Source organism: Amblyomma mixtum, chromosome 3 (assembly GCF_055824585.1).
Source record: "Amblyomma mixtum isolate Tamu chromosome 3, ASM5582458v1, whole genome shotgun sequence".
NCBI classification, from domain to species: domain Eukaryota; kingdom Metazoa; phylum Arthropoda; class Arachnida; order Ixodida; family Ixodidae; genus Amblyomma; species Amblyomma mixtum.
The window spans coordinates 283,831,582-283,854,942 of record NC_143014.1 but is presented as its reverse complement, the minus strand read 5'-3'; positions in this window follow the sequence as shown (position 1 = coordinate 283,854,942).

Below are 23,361 nucleotides of genomic sequence, written 5' to 3'. Positions count from 1 at the left end.
AAACAGAAATATACATCATGGTTGTACTTATTAACAATTTTATATACAATTGCACTTATTATAGGATCTATACTACAAACGCGTTTTAACAGCAGCGCCAGATATACTGTGTAGCAAGTCATAAAATGTGTTCAGATATTTAGGGAACGGATAATTAAGTTTCGAAAAACTGCAGTTTGTTCTGCACCACAGTAAAGAGTAGGTAATACACAGTCGTGTGGTGTACGATGTTTGGTGTCCTGTGAGCGCCCCAATGCTAGAAAAATTTGTCTCGTTTTCGGCTTTATTTTGGTTTATAGAAGGACGCACACCTGTAATCAAACATTCTGTTTGTGGGTATTAATTTGTATTCCAGCTATATTGAACGTGTTGGTACATCATACGGAAGAATCATAATTACGCGAAGTACTATTTTTTACACAGTTAGGACCTTCTGTATGCTGGATGCTGTAGTTCTTCCCCTTTGACAAGGAAGAAATATGAGACATAAGAATAAAAAAAATGCTTAATAAAGATACAGCTTTGTTTTGGTGGGTAGAATGCTCTTAATGCGCAAAATTATCCCAACATATCTAGGCACAGCCACGCAGACTTTGCTAAAGTGGCGTCCCAGGACATAGTGGTGGTATACATCACACCAAGTGAGGTAAACGCTTCTACATACTCAAAGGAGGCGTCGTCCAAATAGATTCGGTTTGGTTTGGTTTATGTGGTTTAACGTCCCAAAGCTACTCAGGCTATGAGAGACGCCGTAGTGAAGGGCTCCGGAAATTTCGACCACCTGGGGTTGTTTAACGTGCGCTGACATCGCACAGTACACAGGCCTCTAAAATTTTGCCTCCATAGAAATTCAACCACTGCGTCTTTCGGGTCAGCAGCCGAACACCGTAACTACTGAGGCAGCGCGGCGGTGTTCTTCAAATAGAGGAGTGGCGCACTCACGATGTGTTGCTCTTTTCGATGGAATAATAAAGCCTTGATGTTTGCTTTCTTTACTTTTAATGAGTTTAGTAACGACCATTCTGATAATGACGCCAAAATTGTATTTGCGGTTTTGGTTAGGACATTTATGTCGGGCGTAGACAAAAACAGGCTGGTGCAATCTTTGTATAGGATGTATTTAACTGGATTACTGATATTGCATATATCATTACAAATGTTGAATAAAAGCGCTCCTAAAAGACTGCCCTGGGGCACGCGATTTGAAATTTTTATCATACCATATTGGAGTAATTTAAAACAACGTACAGAGAGCGGACGCTGAAATACGACTAAATGTGAAAGAGGGCATGCCCACGTATATCGTAAAGGTCAAGTTTCTTAAATATAGTTTCGCAATTTAGTGTCTCGAACGCTTTGATAAAATCGATAAAGACGCCTGGGGTCAGATGTTGAACAGAGAAGTTATTTAATATATGTCTTTTTGGTCATGTAAGGCATCCTCAGGTGATGGTTTCGTGAATTTAAATTGGCAGTTAGCTATTATAGAGTGCTACAGTAGGAAGTTGCAATAACGTCGATGCCTTAATCGTTCTGATCCTTTTGAAAAAAATGTAAGTGCAGAATTCACCTGTAATTTCCCAGAGCATTTTTATCTCCTTTTTTATAAATAACCAAGACTTTAGCTACTTGTATGGCAGCGAGAAAAAGTGCGGCGCTCAGCGCGGTGTTTAGATATGCGTGAGGCGAGGCACAATAGAGTCTAGCATGTACATGTATTTTACAGGCAGACCATGTTTTTTCCAAACATCTTCATGACTGCTACAAGAATTACTGCCAATTGCACATCAGTTGTAGATCTCTTATTAGCAATATAGAAACCTATATTCTTAACGACGGCACTATCACTTCTTACTCTAGCGACAACGGTCCGATCTTTATTTCATTCTCTAACAACAATAGCAATACATGCCACAATAAGACCTTTTTATTTCCCTTCTGTCACTGATGACGCACTAAAGGCGTCCAAGTACGAGATAAGTGTATTGCAGTGGACTTCAGTTTTACCCAGACAGATGGAAACAAAGCTTAATAACAAGTTACTTAGTAGAAATTGATCAAGCAGCTAAAGTTTTTATTCATGTTGATCACAGTATCTGCCTTTTTCCTGCAGAGACTCACACACTCTAATTTTAAAATGTAGTGGAATGCTTGCTAAACCGTGTTCGTGGACGTTGGGCAGTCTAACTAAAATCAATACAAGGAAAACAAAAGCAACAATACTTCGGAGCGAAAAAATAATTCTAAATAAATGAACATATGCGTTATTTCTGCCAAACTATTGAACTTGTCGATAAGCTCCAAATTCTTATTGTAAAATTTTGCCGGGATTTGAGTTTGAATGCTTACGTTAGCAATATTTGCAAAGGGCTTTCTGTGATTGCGGCACCACTGTCGGATGCTACAACCGCTAAAGCCGGAGCTCCAAATATTTTATGGCTTATTTATCACGCACATACATTATCGCAACCTAGTCTGAGCCACCTCAACAATAAAGAAACATGACCATAATCAGTGTCCTTGAAGAGAAAATTATATCCTATATGGCAAATATAGATCGCGGCAAGATGACTGCCGATATTTTCCTGAATTATAGTATTATCTGAACTGAAAGCTTTTAAGAGTACCGCACCTACAAGTCACCTCTGTTTTCTTCAAAGCGGTTTTATCTTTTTCGGACGTTTATCTTTGTTTTCATTTTTTTCTTGGGCTCATTTTAATGGCGCACAGGCATCTCTCGTCAAAGCGCTCCATGGCATCATGCATGGGGGTCTAATCAAGGTGGGGTGAGAAACCCATTTTCAAGGCATTTCACCCTTTGTGTCAATTGCGCAATGTATAATGTAACAAGAGAAAGAAAGATGGAAGAATGCCCGCGCCTGACACACAGTTACCATTGGCTTAAACAAATCGGCTTCTCTGTGAGCAATTCACTCCATAGAGCCCAAAACGAGAGAAGGGGAAAGCTTGTACTTATTGTATCAGCGGGGGGTACCCGGCGGCAAAGGGGTCCGAACCCTGCTTCTCCTGCATACGAAGCGGAAGCTGTATTTTCATTTTAACCTTACGAACATACTACTGCTGCCCGTAATACTGAACCTTGGTTTATACTTCTCATTTTCGTACTGGTTCCAAGTTGCAGTTCTTGAAGCGCAATCTTCATGTCACGCTTGATAAATACAAAAATATAAGCACACAAGGGTAGGGAAATGACTTTCTTGGTGAAAGAATTAAAACACACGGAAATGATTTTTTTTTACTTTTTGGTGATAATCAGTGACAAATCAGTACTGTAATCAACTTTCACTGAACGATAACTGATTTAAACTACAAGAAAAAACAACGACATGGCACCAGTGGGATCGGTACCCATGACCGTCGTATATCACCTACGGAGCTCAAACAAGGACGTATGGCGGCGGCTGTCCGACCTCGTATATTCCAGTGCTTTTTATTATGTTGCGTGTAATATAACTTAGAGAGTATTCACCAGCGCCACTCTCGTGCGTAGCGGCGTACGTAGAACGTCGTGTAATATCCGAAGGGCTACGTGGAACGCGATCGAACAGAGAAGGCGGCAGCGGTGCGCGAACACTCTCATGCTACCCCTGGCATCAGGACTGCGAAAGTCCAGACGTTTATTATAAGTCGCTGGACACTAATAGGTTGGTTGTGTGTTTTCTTCGTTGCAATGATGCGCAAGACGTTAGTACACATGGTTGATCACGTGGTTTCTGGTCTATGGGGGTTTACCGTGTCAAAATGACTCAGGCTATGGGGGACGCCGTAGTGAAGGGCTCCGGACATTTCGTCCACCTGAGGTTCTTTAGCGCGCGCTGACATCGCACAGTAAATGGTCCTCTAGAATTGCGCCTCCGTCAAATTTCTACCACCGTGGCTGGGACTGAACATGCGTCTTTCAAGTCAGCAGCCGAGCGCTGTAACCACTGTGCCACCGCAGCGGCGTATGACGTGGTTTCGATTTCAAAAGCCGACGTAAGGCTATCTCGTGAAAGGTCAGCGTAAGTCCCAAGAGTTGAAAAATCTGCGATATAGCCGCAGCGGCCGTCATTCTAAAACTGCGTGCGGCAGACAGAACGAAGGCAGGATTTCTGAAACTGGGCCCTGATTCAGTTAGAGAGAGATCGTAGCTTTTCAAAGTGGACTGGTCGGATGAAACAGTGTTTCAATTCGTCTGTCAAACTCCTCAGTGTCTATTACTAGGCGGATGTGAGCGGTCACTGGCTTCAAACGCACGAACAGCAAAGGTGGGCAGTGAACTTTTGGTGCGGCATTTTCAACCAAGAAAACGTCGGCGCATGCTTTTAAGAAGAGTCACCGACTGGACGTATTGGAAAGACGAACATTTCATTAGAGACCTGCCTCTCAAAGTGCTCAGAGAAGCGTGGTGGCAGCCCGATGGAGCACCAGCACATTCTGGCAGTGCTCTGAAGCATCTCGAAAAAAGGTTTACACTGCAATTTTTAGGATGTAATGGCCTCGTCCCATGGTACCCCAAAGTCTCCAGACTTAAACATGTTCCGGGGGCGGAGGAGGGGGGGTTGAATAAAAACAAGGTTGTCATTCATAAGCCTGCCAGTGTAGAAGCCCTAAGGCGAGGATTATCACAGCATGGGCTGCAATCGAGCCTGCAAAGCTGAGGCGGGTACTTGATTCGATGCTTGAGCGATCCGATACATGACGGGTGTTGCTGCGCAGGAATAGAATTTCGAACATTTCTTGTAAATGTTCTGTGTGCTTGTAGTGCCGCTTCCCATCTAAATGTCAGTGCAAAAATTGCGATTTGGTACTTACTTTGCCTCCAGAGTAATAAGTGCTATGAACACAAAATAAAATTTGAATACATCTGAAACTTTGTCCAAACAGTGGTCTGCAATAATTATTCTCAAAGAGGAGCTTGACATTCAAGGATTTTCTAACCAGGGTGTCAAGAAAGAAAATACATCTAAGGTGCTTATGCACAGTTCGGCGAATAAAAAGCACTGCCGATGAAAAAGCAGCTGTCCACATCATGCATTCAGTGGTTGAATATGACGGAAGCCTTTCTTTTTGCCCCTTCAGCCGACGACAATGACCACAGTCGTTTGAGGCCGTATTGCAAGGGCAAGCACAGTGAGCATTGAGTTTTGACGCGGCGGTAATCCGCGAAACCGCACTGAGCAGCGAAACTGGCAGCGATACCGACGGCCCGTCTGTCTCAGCCTTAGATGATGTCAGCAGTGTGATGCAAAGCGCAGGGCGGAGCAATCGACGCCAGAGGCGCACATTACCGCTGAGTTACGGTCTGAAGCCACCTACCAGGGTCACTTTTTCTCGCCTCGTAACGTGCGCTACAAATATGCTGAAGAAATTTTTTGAGGGGGCTAGACTGTTTATGGGACGATCTCTAATTGTGTTAACACAACATACCACCTAAAATAATAAACAGAAAATTTAACTGACGCATCTCGTTGATCAGCGAACTAATTATAGCATTCTGCCTCTTACCTGGGTGCCCGTCTTAGCCACCAATAGAGCCCTAGGCATCAAATAAATCGAAACAACTTGCGTTTTCTTTCACAGTTTTGGACCTTCTAAAAAAGAAACACCGGGCATATTTTTGAATGCAGTGTGTAATCTCGTATAGTTTCCTTTAGCTGCATGTATTCTATGTATGTAATAGCTATCTTATTTTGTACAGTTTGCCTTAATGTAAGAACATCGGCTCTAGGTGCTCTGTAAAACGTATCTGGAACCCAATCAAGGCCCCAGCTGGACGTTTTAGCCGCGGGTAACATTCCAGTCTAAAAACTGGAAAAACCAATGAAACTGAATTGAAGCGAAGCGATTGCGCGGTCCTGTAATTTTTCGTTTCTTTCGTTTTTCTACTGCTATACTAGGTGTTTCAGCGAAGCAAGCCACTTATTTTTAAAGATAGTTTTTTTTTTAGATAAATAGGCGCTTTTTGCGGCATATTAATACAAGTTTTGCAGACATCAAAAAAGAGGCGAATCTTGTTAACTATTACAGTGTTTAACTAATTTCCTATGGTTCACTTTTAACTATTACTAGCAGGCGCCTGATTGCAAATAGAGATTTGTAGCCGGCCTTTTGTAATAGCCATATCAGCTTTTGTAATCACGAAAACGTGAGTAACCGCTGCTCTGGCTCAGCTAATCTAAGCCTTCCTCCTGCGCCGCCGCGGTCGAATTTCTATGGAGGCGAAATTCTAGAGGCCCGCGTACGTTAAAGAGCCCCAGGCGGTCGAAATTTCCGGAGCCCTTCACTCCGGCGTCTCCCGTAGCCTGAGTAACTTTGGGTCCTTAAACCCCACAAGCCAGGCCAAACACCAAGCCACTTCTTCCTCCATTCTAAAACCGCGCGCCTACTGGTAGTGCAAAGCGACGTCAATCGAAGGGTGACATTCTGTGACGCATTTACCACGTGACAACTTCACCCCCTCTCCCCTCCCTCCCTATGCTGCGGTGTTCCTGTTAGTCGCCACTTGCCTGCTCCAGCACGGGCGGGGCAGAGAATGTCACGTGCCATGTGCGTCACCGTATCTCACGATTGGACTGATGTTGCTTTGCGGTCCAAGCAGGCACACGGGTCTCAAATGTCGCGAGAAACGGCCTAAATGAGTTGAGCCACAGCGGCGAAGGTAATCGCTTTTCGAAATTATAAAAGCTGAAATAGCTATTGCCAACGGCCGGCTACAAACCTCTATTTGGAATCAGGTGGCTATCCGCAATAGTTAAAAGCTAACTATTACAATTTAGGTAATTACTTTACTAGTTTACATGATTCTCCTGGTTCTCGACGTTCACTAACGCTGGTATTAGTATGCAGCAAATATCTCTTGACCTAAAAAACCCTACATTTAAAAATTAGTGGCGGGCTTCCCTGAACCACCTGGTATAACGAACAGTGGTGGTTACCAACATTTCTTACATTTATATTTTTCACCCTTTCTATTAACAGAGGAAGGTAATCATGCTCATGTTTTTACATTGGCTAAGAAGGGAATGGCATAGTCCTACTACTCATCTGGAGTTTATGCACTGGTTAACTAGGATGACGAAAGAGATCAAATATGCGCTTCTTCCGTTTTGGTTTTTATAGCAGTGAATTAAAATACATAGGCTACGCATGTTCATAAAACATTCCGTTCATGACCACTATTATAGTGCCTGACAGCAGCGTGGCACAAAAAAAAACGCGCTTTAACAAAAGGCAGCTACCTGAATCACTTTGTGCACAGGGAACCCGGAAGTGCATTGCGTCTGGCATTATGCAGAATTTCAACTTAGTTCTCTCCTGGATTTGCTAACTTCAGTAGAAGAGGTAATACTTTTTCCGTCGCTATCTCAGAGCGGCGAAATAAAAACGCTAAATGCGTGAAACCGCAAGCAGGCTCATTCTTTTCGCCTTGCCTCGGCGTCCTTGAGGAATCATCGCGGGCACCACGGCTTTGAGCTTGAGTACGTGACCAAGATATTGGAGGGCTCCTTCAGTAAAGGCGCGAAAGTCTTGGGAGAGCAGAGCTCTTCATCGCACGAAAAATTTCATTTTTGTGGCCTCGACGCCGTTAGAAGAATTTTTGTTGTTCATATTTGTTTTTTTTTAAATATATTTTTCGTCTTAAAACTTACTGCCTGACAGGTTCAAGTTACCACTTTGACGAAGGGTCACGAAGGAGATTTTTGCTTGGTGGTCAATCTTACTGAAAGCTTGGAGCGAGAGACTGTTAACCTGCCTGTTATGCCCTGGAACCTTTTTCTTTACGGCGGCACCGCGTACTTGAAAAGGATGTGCCTTGTAACTTGATTTCGGCGAGGAAATCCACTTTCTTCGATTCATTCTTTGCCTGAAACCCAAAGCATCGATGTGTCTCTTTGCTTTCACCAACTCGGGACAGGTTTTATGATTTGTGCATAGGATTGCCTTTTTTTCTGGCACACTGTGGACACTTTACGCTGTCGGACTTTATAACGTTAAATCACGAGAGACGCCCGTGCACTTTTCAAGCTTTTCACCTGGCAACGACCTGACCGCTAGATGGTGCGCTCTATTTCAGGAACTATATATTGGCGCCACGACTGGTCTTTACTGAGCTCAGAAAGCGCCGTCACGATGCGCACTTTATGTGCCTACTTTGTATTTTCTATCCAAATTTTCTGATTTCGGTATCCTTACATGAGTGCCAAAATGTGAATTCATTGGGGAAAAAAAAGAAGGGCATCAAATTTCACAGATTTTGTGCTGAAAAATTCTCAGCCAGGGTTTCCTCAAAGGCAACTGCTCAGTGAAAAGAAAAGGTATAATTTTAGTATAAGTTCAGAAATTTCAGTACCCCAATTGTAGCGATGCAGCCCACACTCAGTGCGTAATCCGCGGGGCTGTAGTTTGCCGGATTGAAAGAATATTTCTATCGTTAGTAGATTGCCAACATCTTTTATATAGTATATGGTTAACATTCCCACCTTTAGGAAGATGCTAAATGCGCTAGTTGAAATATAATTACAGCACGCTGGACGCTTTTCTTTCCGGATTTTTATGCACGCGCTCACCTCACTGTCTATTGCCTTAGAGCTGAAGTCTGAAGTAGTACTTTCATTACCGAGTTCAGTCGTCTATATGATCAGCCGCTCAGTATCGTAAGCATACAGTGAGGCAACATGGGAGAGAATGGCACATAGCCTCCAACCGCACTTGTGGCGATACGCGAAGGCCGCTTTTCATAACAGTGTGCAAACGGGCCTGCCCTCATGCCTGCCGGTTGGCACCTGTGCCAGTGGGGATTAATGTGGTATAAAGGTTTAGTGCTGAAACACAAGATGTGATAAAAAGGACGGTACAAGCGCTGACGTCTAGTAGTTGGTCGGCGCTGCTCACTTTGAAAGGTTCTTTCATACGTAGTTTCCTTACCTCCGGTTGCCATGCTTTCTACAGCTTCCTAAGTTACTTCCTCTTTCCTCCTCCTGCATTTCCGCGCTGAGCCGTTCCATTAAATGCATCGCCAACTTCTTTAAATATCCCCTTTGCACTGGCCGTTTACGTTTGAGTTAGCTGCATATAACGGGCCCCACTTCAGTGCATTCTTATTACGCGATGTCAATCTCAAGGATGTCACGAGGAAAGAAGCTGCACGCAAAAGATCAAAATGGAAAAAAGAAATGCAGCAATATTTATTCCTGCGCTAGGGCGCATGGCCGGCCGCTGGAATACGTACCCATCATTGCTGCAAGGTGTTGGCGGATTGTAATGAGTGCTGAAGAGTCGCGGGCGAGGCGCGAGTGCCAGCAGGTCTCACAACCACCCCGCCCTTTTACTTTTGTTTCTGAGAGCGCCCACCTGGTACCTCAAATAGTTTTGTTCCAAGCGATTCAATACGGACTGTCTGGTTTCCTGTTGCATGATCGCGATATTGTGGCATTTTCATTTTAGGCCAAGTCGTGGGAACAATATTCCTCTTAGTCGAGAGGCCCCTAAAGGTAGCCAGCAACATCCATCACGAAAGCATCATGAAATTTACAATATAAAAGCTCAACAGTGAGAATCTGATTGGGAGTAGCGTTATAAAATTGCTAATATTAAAAATAAACTTGTGCATTTGTACATATTCCGCAAAGCAAAATAATTTTTAAACTCGTCGCATCACATTGAGACCTTGCACGATATTTTTTAATGCACTGAGTGAACACGAGGCGGCCTTCAAAGACAGACTAACTGATCCACTGGCTAGAGATACAAAGTGCAAAGAGCCAGACCTCTTTTTGTGTAAAGTGGAGAAACAGGGTTGAATGCCGCGACGTCTAAAGAAGAAATAGTGACAACGATTTACTTTCCAGATAAGTTAGTCAAAGCAGATGCAGAAACAATGCAGACGCCGGTCAATCGCTGCAACGACACCGTGCCTCTTTGTTGCGTCTTTGATAAAGACGTTTCACTCAAGGTTGTGTTGAAGGGGCTACGCCAGAGGCGAGCGTTCAGGCTACACTTGCACGTCTGATGTTCTGTGCAATAAATAACTTGCGTCTGATGTCGCTTAACTACTTCAGGCCAATCTTGTTGAAATCATAATTATGTGCTCACAGGGGGTTCGACCATTTTCCGTGATCTCAAGTTTGATCGGGAAGCTTGAAAAACCTTGCCCCTAGACTCCGGCCACCTCACTCGCACACTTCCTTAACCTGCGAGATTAAACCCTGATTGCTTTCCGGTCTGCAAACCGCTAGTGCCAAGAGCACAAAGTCCCCAACACAGACAAGGTGTCCGCTGCAATCACAATAAAGGCTACATCATTTAATATTGCCGATGCCCAAGGCTTCATTTCGCCATAGTATTAACATCAGCATTTTGTCTGCTGTAACAGCAGCTTCAATGACCTGACGACAGCGGGATGCAACGATCTTCTTACTAAAATTGAGAATGAAACACCCAAGCGACCATGTTTAATCTGGGCACAGCAGTACGGCTCATAGTCATCCGGAACCCTGCATATCCCCCGGATTTTCAGATACTTTGCAAATCCCCGAAAAGTAGACAAATCTCATTCGTTTGCAAGGGTGCCAGAGCTTATCTACCTGACTCAGAAACTAACGCGGCAATATAGGAAATTTTGAGAGGAGCAGAAGTTGTTTCCTAAACGTGAAATTAATTCAGCTATGTGCTCCGAATATTGACACCAGTAAAAAAAGACAAACGATGTCATCTGTGTGGTTCACTGCATTTATCCTGCCTCAAGAGACAATGTTAAGGCCATGTTGTTAAATTTATTTCAAAAAGAAAAGCAACAACGAGCAATGTTATAAAAAATTTAGGAAGAATATCTACGGAGTTACGACAACACGTCAGTTCAACTATTAAATTCATGTCAAAAAGGAATTGAGCGCCGACCAATGGTATCTTAAATTTAGCAGAAAAGCCTGAAGTCTGGAGACATCTCGTTTGGTCGGGTAGTAGATTCACTTCAAAAGGAAGAGGAACACCAACCTAAGGTAGGGTAAATTTAGGAAAGAAATCTCTATGGAAGCCGAAATGTCAAACATTTATAACAAAAACCTTTTGTCAGTTTTTGTTTTCTATTGGCACGAATCTACTGCCCGATCAGACGAGATGTCGTGAAAGCTTAGATTTCGTCCCTAAATTTAGTACACCTTTCTCTCCAATCAGTCTCGAAAAGCTTCATCCATTATTCTCTTCAATTGTCTGCCGGCGAATGAAAGAGGTTCATAGTACGCCAGAGTCGAATAAACTGCATCTCACCACCAGACTTCGGACTCAGAGAAGTGTGCAAAGGCGAAAGGGGGAACTATTTTCCTCTGCAGGCAAGTCAGTTTTCCGTTTCGATCCATCGCGCTCCTGCTTGTCGAAAATTCCCAAAGGCATCGAATCTTGCACCTTCTTATTTTCCTCGATGTGGGCATGATATGACGACAAGCGCGTCTTTTGCTGTCTCAGCACATTAAGCGACGAAGTTTTGCGTTTTCTTTTTGTTTCTTTAACACTGTTCTGCAAAGGAAGCTTTGATTGCAGGGAAAATGGCTGCTTCCAAGAATAACTGAGTTGCATTCTTACTAGCCTGATTATCTGAACGAACATTGCGAGATGCTGGCTGTGGTGTTTCGAGTAATTCTACTCACGTTTTAGGGTAGGCACCAAAAGAAAAGGTGAAAAATCCCGACAGTGAAAGCCGAAGGGCCGAGTGGAAGAAGACGCGCTGGGCCCGTTCTCGTTTACTTTGCTCAAACGATGACACAGGGTAGGATCATGCAGCGCTATCTAACCAGCCTAATTTATAAAAGAAAAACGCTGAAATATATCAGCTCTCTGAACGTTCAAGATATCGGCATAGCCGTGGATAGAACTGGTGACGAATGCAAGAAGCCAGAATCGTATGCCCTTCACAGCCGGTGAAGCTGAACCGGTGAAGCTGAAGCTGAGCCGCTGGAACCTACAGTTCCAGCGGCTATCGGTGTTTTTTCTTTACTGCACCCTTATTACGACTTAGTTTCTCAGATCTTCTGTCACTGTATAAAAGGAACTTTGAATTTTTGTACTGATTCCAATTTTTCTCGAACGAAACAAACGGAAAACCACCGTTGGCTTGGACAAGGCCTATTGGTTTGAACCAGACGGCAATTTTATTTATTCTTAGTTCTTTAAGCAAAATGTTTATATAGACAACTACCGCAGTAAGCATGTAATGCGTGACGATTTTTTTCTTGCAGAACTTATGTTTCTGCCTGGTGGTACATTCCGCTTCGGCCGCGCTGAAAAAAACAAACAATTTAAAGCGGTGTCTTTCTCTGCAAGTTAGGAGAATGCAGAGGACCACAGTGTGCGGATTACTGCTCCGCACTAAAAGAAATCTGTTTCTTCGTGTCACTAAGGTGCATAAAAATTAAACAGGGGCAAAAGGCTTGCTGCTCTCGCTGTTTTTTGTGTGTTTTTGATAAACTCGAGCGCGGAAAATTTAAATGAGCACAATGACATGCCTACGGATTAAGACCGTTCCCCTATTCAGTTTGTCTTGATGCCACGTATGCCCGAAATGTGGCAGAATTTGCAATGATATTCCTGGCTCAAATTTGAAGAAAAAACATTCTTCGGCTCACTATTTTTTCAGTCCGCAAAACACCAGCCGGCGTGCTACCTGCGCAGTTCTGCTCTCAAAACTCAGGTTACTTTCAATTCAGCATCGTGCCACATGTGGACTCTTATCGTGCGACGACTGTATAGTGCTGGGTAGAATTACTTTATGCTGTACCCTAAACAGAGATCGATTCAAAATGCAGCTGCGGGTGCTCCGCCTACGCCTCATGTTTTCTCTGGTCACTGCTTTCTCTACTGAGTTCTAAGCTTTTCCTTGCTACGAACACACACAATCGCGCTTTGTACGGCGCCTAGCGTGTCAAAATGCCCAGTCACTGATGAGTGCTGTTTAATTCAGCAGCGCTCTCCTTTAGTTCAGTCTCTTTAGTCAGCGGTTCATCATTGCACAGGTCTATCTTCAAATATAGCTCCGCTTTCTCGGTTAATTTTAGGCCTGCAATGTATTAAACGGCAAGCTGCTTGCCGTTCCACTGTAATGTGCCCTGCCGAATTTCGGTATGTATCAGTAGAGCGAACACAAAACAGGAAAGAGGAGAAGATAGTGAAGATAGTGTTTTGTGTTCGCGCTACTGATACATATGGATCACGACCAACAAGCCTGGCAGATGGTATTGTTCAAGTACCTTTCGGGTGCTTGTTTAGTGTTAAATTATGTTTTGTTGATTTATAAATGTGCATTGAAGTACATAAAGTAAAAATGTTTTTGTTTCTTTTCAGCTGAAGGGATATAAACGGCGCAACAAAGAGTGATCAGTGAAGCTGTATCAAGATAGCGAGCCCCTACCACCTGCGTCGTAGTTTCATGCTCAATTTTTGCGCTATTTTTCTTCCCGAAGGGTCAGCACACGTGGACAGCACTCTGTGCTGTGCTCTAGACCAATTCTCTTCCCGCCCTCTGACAGAGAGTAAAATCCTGGGCCTGCAGCCACAGCGACAGGCAGTCCTCATACAATTCAAAGTGCTCACTGTTTGACTCTTGCGGCTGTCTGCCCGTGTGACAGATTATGAGTTTGTAGCGCAGGCGTCCTTACCTGATGTCTTTGCTCACGACCCCACACTACTGTTTCCTCTCTCCATTTTACATCCTCCCGTCCTTTTCCCACACCATAGGTTAGCCAACAACACCTTTCTAGTAGACTGTCTGGCCTTCCCCTTTCTCGCTTCCTGTACGCAATAATTAGACTCTAAATATGGAGGTTAGGCCCCAGCAGCCACTACGTGTGCAAAGCTGTCTACCCTTACAATACACTGCTCGCGCTTCAATGGGATAAATTTTCCTGTTTAGCATCTTATTTCGCTAGCATGTCCGCATCGAAAAATTAATCTAGAAACCACGTTTGAAGAATCTAGAATCGTCGTTTACTAGCGTTGTAGATCAGGATGACACCCCTCGACATATTTTCGTATGCGGTAGTGACGAACCCGTTGAATCGCTCGTAACGAACTCCACTGCATATACTGCGCATCTTCCCTAGAAGTGAAAGGAGGAGTCCAAGTTCTGGACCGTAGCACACAGAAAAGACAGTGCAGCAGCAGGTGTAAGTTTTTACTAGCCGCCGTGAAGTGCTGCATGAACCCTTCGGAGTGGCCCGTAGGCGGGGCACATAAATCGGCTGGCAAGAGCGGCCAGCGAATAAACTAGAGCAGAAAAAAAGCAACCGGAGACGAGAGATCACTCGCCGAGATGCAAAACGAATTTTCATGCCCAACGACGGACAGATAAGCGATATGAGAGGACACCCTCAGGGGCCTACAAAAAGGCGAACTGGAAAATGACTCAATCCGACCATAAACTTGCAGCGAAGGCCCAGGAAGCGAATACAAAGCACAATACAGTGGGCAGTGAGGTCGAAAGAGGGCAGATGGCCAGAGTGCAAGCACTCCGTTCGCAACACTGCGCCGCCCCTTGACAACGCAGTGAATTCAGTTTTTTTTTTCCATCTTCGGTACAGGCGAATGTTCCTTGGACACCGGCCAAGTTATTTACGGCACAAACAGATATCTTTGTCCTTGTGTTTTACGAAGATCTAAAGTAGGTTTTTTATAAGCCGCTTGGTATTCTTGAGTTGCAGCGTCTAGTACATCGTTAAATAAGTTTATCCTCATTAATACAGTTACGGGAGTCGAGTGGAAAGAACTTACAGTACCTATAGTGACAAACACTTGACCTCAATGCACAATCTAGCGAGTATGAAAGAGCGCCTTCTTTTCCTTTGTACAGTGTACAAGCTAGGCTTAATAAAACTTTACTGTTATGCGCAATGTCAGTAAATGGTAGGTATTTAGTAATATAACAAATCGCGAAAGTAATGCAGCGCGCAGGTAGTTTTGGGTGTTTATCGAAAACAAAAGATCAAACAATAATTGCATTCTAAGGTGTTTATACGTAACATTGTGCAGATTTCAGGCGCTGTGCTTAGCGCAAAATACCGAGCAAGCGCCCCTACTCGTGTAAGCGCACTCTCCCGTTTATCCACAGATTTCACATTTCACTAAACTACTAAGCAAGCGCCACCCACTCGGTCCCGAAAAGAAGTATTTTTCTGAAAGTTTTGATATGTAGCGAGAGATATTTGTCGATCCAAGTTAATCCAAGTCGATCCAATTAAATAGTAAACGAGAACCACGTTAGCTTCTTCGTTCGCCATTTTGTTGATTGACGACGTCGAGGACAGTCGTGTTTCATCGTGTGCTATGCATTTGTATACAGTGGAAAAAAATCGAGGTCATCGAGTGGCCCAAGTTGAATGGAAAGAATGTGCGTCGAACATCTAGAAAGTTAAAGCTGTACCGCAAAAGAGTATGCGAATGGGACAAGAACTACGAAGTTCTTCTACCACAGAACTTCAGGAAGTCTAAGGTACGGCGGAAGTTGGCGAAAGGAGCCCCTATTTTCAGCGAGAAAAGTCGATGACGCGCTTTTTGAATTTCTGGAGTGCGAAAGAAATGCGGGGCGCGCCATCAGCAACAGACTGCTTTGATTGATTTCACAGTGAATAAAAATATACCGTTATTAAAAAAATAGTCTTCGTCAATAACTTTTGCTAAAAGAGTGCAGACTAGAGTGATTATTTTTAGTGGCCGCCATTTTGAATATAGATGCGGAACCGAGGAAGGACCTCCCCCTTATTTTGGTTCAATTATCTCTCGAGTGTGTGTGTGGGGGTGGGGGGAGGGGGGGGGGGGCGCTTGCTCGATATGGTACGGTATATATATAGCCCTTTTTCAAACACTGCGAAAGCGAAGATAATTCACACTGTGGCGACAGAAGGACGTATGACAGTGCCGTCTCCAGAATGTGCAGGTTACGAAACTGACCTTATTAAAAATCATTGGAGAATGCGCATAGGGTGACAGCAACATCTGTGTGTTCCTAGAAGAACCCGGGCTCAGTTCGTGTTGAATGTTGATAAACAAAAACGCCAGCATTTTCTCACAAGATCTTCAGTTCTTGAGAAGTTTATTCGTGCTTCATTCTATGCTTTCGAACTTAGGAGCGGCGTGCAAAAATCAAGTGTAAATGGTGGCGGGGACAGAGCACGCGACAGCCGGCTGAAGTGCACTGCCAAGCTTTTTGCAGTCACGCTACCTTACAATCGGGCAGGTGTGTTTGCTTTTTCAAATCTCGAATTCTATTGTTTAACTGCTATTGAAGCCACCAGACAAATTCTACTTTCTTTTATTCAATCTAACACGGGGCCAATAACTGCGGCTTAGCCAAAGGGGTGCCTTTTCAAGCCACCATGCCGTGTGAGTGCCTCGGAAGGATTCCGCGAATGTTGGATCTTGCTCTGTCTGCACTGCTGTCAATAGGCTGACAGCATATCGAGGATACATCGGTTACACTTCTAAAAAAAATCTCTTAATTGCAATTTTACTGTGCTGTTCGAATGGAGCGTCTAATTATTTTTACCTGAACTTCAAACGAAGCTTCTGAAGAAAATAAACACAAATGAACAGAAGTGATAAAAATGTTCTTTTTTAGCGTGCCCAAAATAAAGCACGGAATGTGAGCGAAGCCACCTACGGCACTGGTTTTATAGCCGTTCCAACTGACGACAGGAAATAAACGCGAATAGTACTCACACAGGCGTTTAAATATAGGACAAGTGAGGCAGCCTCTATGCCCGCTGAGGGAAGCGTTTTCCACTCTACTCGTCGTACGTAAGAGAACTGCCTCATAATATGCATGTTTAGCATATCGCGTATATGTTGTTAAAGCATGCACGAAGTGCATCCTATATTTTCCTCACGGCCCCATGCACCAACCAGTGGCATGGAAACGCTTTATATCTCGAACGAACGGCGCAAAGACAGGAATACGCAAGGGCTCTTCATCTCCAGAGTGCACGTATGCGCAAGCGCGCTATTCTCCCTTAGGAAGGCGCTGTTAGAAGACACGGCAGTGTATGTCTGGCCGTGCTCGCATGCACCGTATTATATTGTGAGCGGTCGTAATCTCGTCTTTTAAATGTCAGGTTAGTGACTGAGCACTAAGCGCGCCATGATTTAAAACAAAAGGTGATACTGAAATTCTCACTTGCATCGACACCATGTTTTATTGGTTTAGTGTTCAGTTTTCAAAGCTTTTTGCTCTCTAGACGCAGCGAGATACCGGCACGTCCACCTGGCCTATATATTCGGAAAATGATTTTTTGAAACAGACGACGAGATATTTATCATAATGTGAAGGATATGTGGAGAAGAAACTAGAACAGACATGGAAAATTCTAATGTTGTATTCATAATTCGATAGTGTGTGGTTCTACAATCCACAATGCTATTTTCCTCCCTTTGATTCTTCGCTGAAAATTTACGTCTATATTTCGTTACGCCCATCCTTCCCGTCGCGCAATAAAGTCAAGTGCAGTACACTTCTGGCCTCCCTCCTTTTTGGGTTATGAAAACGAGAATAACTCACACTTCTGGCCATAGATATGTCTGACACGAAGAAAAAATGGAACACGCCTAAGACAACCCACATACCTTGCACACTTTTGCTACTTCGTTTATACATCTCCGTACTGGTTCGAATATATCACTACCTAATTACCAGTGCTGTCAGTAACAATTACGGCCACTATAAGACCTCACAGGCGAAATGAAGAAGCAGCGAGGAGCAGAAGAGCCATGTGCACGTCAAAAGTGACCACGCACACGTGCTCTGTGCTAGCAGCAGCTTGTTGCTTCCTAGGCGACCCGGCTTTCGAGGTCGGCACGAGAGGGCGCTATTATTGGCGCATTCCGGTTGTCCAGGGATGCATCTACCTTTTCGTGAAGGCCGCTCGTCCTGCCGCCTGCCGACAAGCCTTAAAAAGCCCTGTGAACGTATTTCGTTACGTGGGCGTGCTCACGCAACATGCTCTTACCTTCTGACGTGCTGTGGCAAGGGTTTCTTTTTTTTTCTTCTCTTGTTTTCCTGTCGCGTGATCCCTTACTCCCTTCGGGTTGCCAGTGTGAGGCTTCCACTTTCGCAGGTCATTTTGCTGCGCACTTAGCTACTTTAGCTACGTCTTTGTGCTTCTTTCGCAGATTGTTTGTGCGCTGATATATTTCTGACGCGAGTCGTGCTGTGGGAGTCATGACTCACTCACTCGGGACAACATAGTGTTCCCCGAGCACCATCCGAATTGCAGGCGGCTATATTAAGAAAGACGTCTGTGGAGGGCGAGCACAAACTTAACGCATTAAAAAATTGGCGCCCCAGTTGCGGCTATCCTACGCCAAATTCATAAAATGCTAGCTCGCAACTAGTATGTAGTAAAATCGGCAGTCGAAAAAGGCTCTTGCAGCGTATATTGACAACTCCCTGCTAGTGGTGAGTGGTCGGGGCGGAACCACTCATGGTCACGCAGTGAGCTACTGCAACTAAATGGACACTGAATACCTTGCGAAATTCCTTTCGTGGCTGCTTCGCCTTCCTCTTGCCTTCGAAGCCTCTTTGTTACGGCTTGTGTGAAACGCACTGTGGGTTCCTGACGATGGACCTGCCCTGCTTTAGATTCGCAGTTGTACATAGCGGTGTGAACTATCAGCAAGAATTTAAACGCGAAGAATACAATAAAACTACGAACAGCAAAATAAGAATCTCTTATCCCGGGAAAGCTGAATGCTAAGCGGAGGGCAGTTCACTCATAAAGCGCGAAGACTGTTCTTCAGAAGTGTTAATCAATTTGGCTTTTATTTGCTCTCCAGTATATGATCTTTTGGTGTTTTTTTCGGCCACTTCCGTTTTCTTGTTCATGCTTCATACATAGCCGACAGCACACACCGCATTCTTCTTACTATAGCTGCGGCCGCACTCACAGAAGGGGCTTCACACCTACACAGGAAAAAGGCCTACACACACAAAAGGCCTACCTACACACAAATTTGTGTGCCTGAAAATTCTACATTGATCTGTATAAGAAGGAAGTGGCCCCATATATTCATCTGCTCCATCTCTGTGAACTAAGTTGGTCTGAGCAGTTCGTTTGTTTCGTTTTCAGCTTTCCCATTGCGTTTGCTTCATTTTTATTCTGAGACCTTTCTACTGTTCGATACGCTCAATCCTTGCATTCACTGACGGTTAACTACCTCTCTTCAAGTGGTCATTACAACTTAACGAGAGCGTTACAATCAATTCTGCCTTGTTTTCAGTACATAAAATGCTTCTATCCGTGTTTTTGTTCTCACTGTAAAAAAATTGTCACAAAAATTGTTACCGAAGATCGATAAGAAGATATATTATTTTGATTTCCTTCACAGCGCAGCTGCTAGGCGACCATCCCTGGGTTTAGAAGCGTTATCGTCAGCATTAACCCCAAAAGGATGGGAAGACAAATGAAAGAAGGAGTTCGTTGAGAGAGCTAAACTGCTGCTATGACGAAGGGATACAATGAGGAGGCGACCACAAAAGGCGAGAAAAGGTTCGTGGGGAGCAACGACAGGGCTGCGCTCATTCCTCGCCTGTAGATCGCCTGAGCACTGGGCGCATCTAAAAAGGCCACAATGTGTGAAAATAGGTCCATACGGCGTAAAGAGCACAAGGATGACGCAGCGTAAGTAACTGTTAGGCTGGCCAAACGCATCAATGAGAAAGCAGAGTTTTATAGAAGTTTTTTCTTCATTAATCACGGTCAGCAAATGTTGGCATACCAGAAATGTCTTCTTAAAGTCACTTTTTACTCTAAACCCATATATCTGAAAACAAGATTTTTGTTAAGCGGTACCATTAGTAACATTATCTTCAAAATTGTACCAGGCAGAAGTCCGAATATTTGTGTGTTTGAAAGCAAAAAAGGGCCTTAAATATAGTCCTTGAAAGAAAACATCATACAAAAATTTGTGGTTTAAAAGTGTTGCACAGTTTTGGTTCAGTCAAAAGGAGAGGACCTGAAGAGGGGTTTATTGGCAAGTTCGAAGGACTGGCAGCGAAACGATGGCACAGGCTGTTCGAGTAGCGGCGGCACCAGAACAGAACCAAGAGCGAGCTCGAGCTCTCCACGCGCGCGGCCGCCGGAATCGGAGGACGCACAAATCGCTTCGTCGTCGTTGGTGCTGGCGCTCTGCCTTCTTCATTGCAACTGCCCCGGTGAAAACAGGGAGCCATCCTGGCGACTCAGGGCGAGCAGGTGACGATGGGGTCGTAGTAGGGTTTTAGCCGGCTCACGTGAACAATTTCGCGGCCGCGACGGCGGTGGTCCGAGGAAGGCGTGACCGGTTCGACTGTGTAGTTCACAGGTGAAGTGCGCTGCACGACACGGTAGGGACCGAGGTACTTAGCCGCAAACTTGGATGCAGCCGGTACAGACAGCCAGACGAGCGAGTCAGTTGGAAAGTCATGGGTGGGCTTGCCTTGGTCAGTCTCATATTTGCGGAGGCTTTGAGTGGCGGATGTCAACGAGCGAGCCAGCTGGCGGCACTGCTCGGCATGACGGGCAGCGTCGGAGAAAAAGGTGCATTCAGAACTGTCGGGGTTGTAAGGAAGGATAGTATCCAGAAGACAGGAAGGTTCACGGCCGTATAAAAGAAAGTAAGGGGAAAATCCGGTGGTGGCCTGGGAAGCAGTATTGTATGCATAAGTTACGAATGGTAGGACTTGATCCCAATTAGTGGCGTCAGAGGAAATATACATGGCGAGCATGTCACCAAGAGTCCGGTTGAATCTTTCAGTGAGGCCGTTCGTTTGGGGATGATAGGCGGTGGTCGTGCGATGAACGGTGTGGCACGCATCCAGAACCTCGTGAACGACTTCGGATAAGAAAACGCGGCCGCGATCGCTGAGTAGTTCCCGAGGGGCCCCGTGGCGTAGGACGAAGTGATGAAGGAAAAAGGATGCGACGTCGCGAGCAGTAGCCGAGGGCAGGGCGGCCGTCTCCGCGTATCTTGTGAGGTGGTCCACAGCTACGATAATCCAGCGATTCCCGGCAGGCGTGCACGGGAGCGGACCATACAGGTCGATGCCCACGCGATCGAAGGGACGAGCTGGGCAAGGCAATGGCTGTAACGGGCCGGCGGAAAGACGAGGAGGTGATTTCCGCTGCTGACAGGCAGTGCACGAGCGTATATAGCGGCGGACAAAAGTGTACATTCCGCGCCAGTAGTATCGCTGACGCGGACGCTCGTAGGTTTTCAGCAATCCAGCATGTGCACATTGTGGGTCGGCATGGTTATGCACACAAACATCAGAGCGAAGGTGGCGAGGGATGACCAAGAGCCATTTGCGGCCATCCGGGCGATAGTTGCGGCGATACAGTAGAGAGTCTCGAATTGTGAAATGGCAAGCTTGACGACGAAGTGACCGAGGGAACGATGCCGTAGACGGTGCGCTGAGGAGGTCGAGGAGTGAAGAAATCCATGGGTCTCGTCGTTGTTCGAAAGGGAGGTCCGTGGCGGTGAGAGCGGCCAGCGTCGAGTCGGATATGGACGAAGCGGGCGCAGGAGATGGCAAAGGTGAGCGCGACAAGGCGTCAGCGTCGGAATGTTTGCGGCCCGACCGATACACAACGTTAATGTCATATTCCTGCAGACGAAGGGCCCAGCGGCCGAGGCGTCCAGAAGGGTCTTTCAGTGTAGCCAACCAGCAGAGGGCATGGTGATCAGTAACAACGTCCAGGGGGCGGCCGTATAAGTAGGGACGAAATTTTGTTAACGCCCACACTATGGCGAGGCACTCCTTTTCTGTAACAGTGTAATTGGCTTCCGCTTTGGTGAGTGCACGGCTGGCGTAAGCAACAACGTATTCGGAAAAGCCCGGTTTACGCTGCGCAAGGACTGCCCCGAGGCCGATGCCGCTGGCGTCGGTGTGGAGCTCAGTAGGCGCGCTGGGGTCGTAATGGCGAAGGATCGGTGGTGAAGTCAGAAGACGACGGAGCGTATTGAAAGCATCGTCGCAGGTTGAGTTCCAAGCAGATAGCATTCAAAAGCTTTGTAAGCGGCGCAATGATAGAGGCGAAGTTGCGCACAAAACGGCGGAAATACGAGCACAGGCCCACGAAGCTTCGCAGCTCTTTAACAGAAGTCGGCTTGGGAAAGTGCGTGACAGCACGTAGCTTCTCTGGATCGGGCAGGACGCCTTCCTTGGAGACAACGTGGCCGAGTATGGTCAGCTGGCGGGCGCCAAATCGGCATTTCTTTAGGTTCAGTTGGAGACCGGCGCCGGTGAGACAGGTCAGTACCTTGTGCAACCGCGTGAGATGAGTCGGAAAATCGGGCGAAAAAACGACAACATCGTCTAGGTAACATAGGCAAATATTCCACTTAAGTCCACGCAAGATATTGTCCATCATTCTCTCAAACGTAGCGGGAGCGTTGCAGAGTCCGAATGGCATGACGGTAAACTCATAAAGGCCGTCAGGTGTGACGAAACCGGTTTTCGGGCGGTCAGTTTCAGCCATGGGCACTTGCCAATAGCCGGATCGGAGATCCAAGGAAGAGAAGAACTCGGCGCCTTGCAAACAGTCGAGGGCGTCGTCAATACGTGGTAGCGGGTAGACGTCCTTGCGCGTAATTTTGTTCAGGCGGCGGTAGTCAACGCAAAATCGAATCGAACCATCCTTCTTTTTGACCAGCACGACGGGAGACGACCACGGACTAGAAGAGGGCTGAATAACGCCGCGCTGCAGCATGTCGTCAACCTGCTCAGCGATGACGCGGCGCTCCGGAGGCGACACACGATAGGGCCGCTGGCGTAGAGGGGCATGAGTTCCGGTATCGATGTGGTGGACGATAGTGGTCGCGCGGCCCAGGGAAGTTGTCTGGTGGTCGAATGATGAGCGGAACTTGTTAAGCAGGGCGAGGAGCTGCTCGCGGTGAGGTGGGTCGAGGTCGCTGGCAACTGAGCGGTGAAAAATCGCCGAGGACAGCGGGTCGCAGGTAGCGTTAGGCAGCGTGAGGGCGGCGATTGGTGTACTTTCGGAAAGAGCATCATCGTCGAAGGGTGTGATCAGGTCAACGGGTTCAACATGTCCAAGGCACTCTCCACGGAGCAACCTGAACCCAGAGGGTGAGGGATTCGAGACGACGATCTCGGCGGCACCTTGGCGCATGTCGACGACGGCAAACGGAAGAGAAAGGTGTCGGCGAGAAGCAAAGATAGGCGAAGGGGCGAAGAGTACAGGCTCGCAGGAACCAGAAATTGAGGAAAGGGGAACGAGCACGGCACTGCCGGGGGGAACATCGGTGTCGGCGGCGACCACGCATTTGGTACCAGAGCAAGGCGGCTGTTTGTCGACGGGCGCATCGCAGAGCATGGAAAAGGAG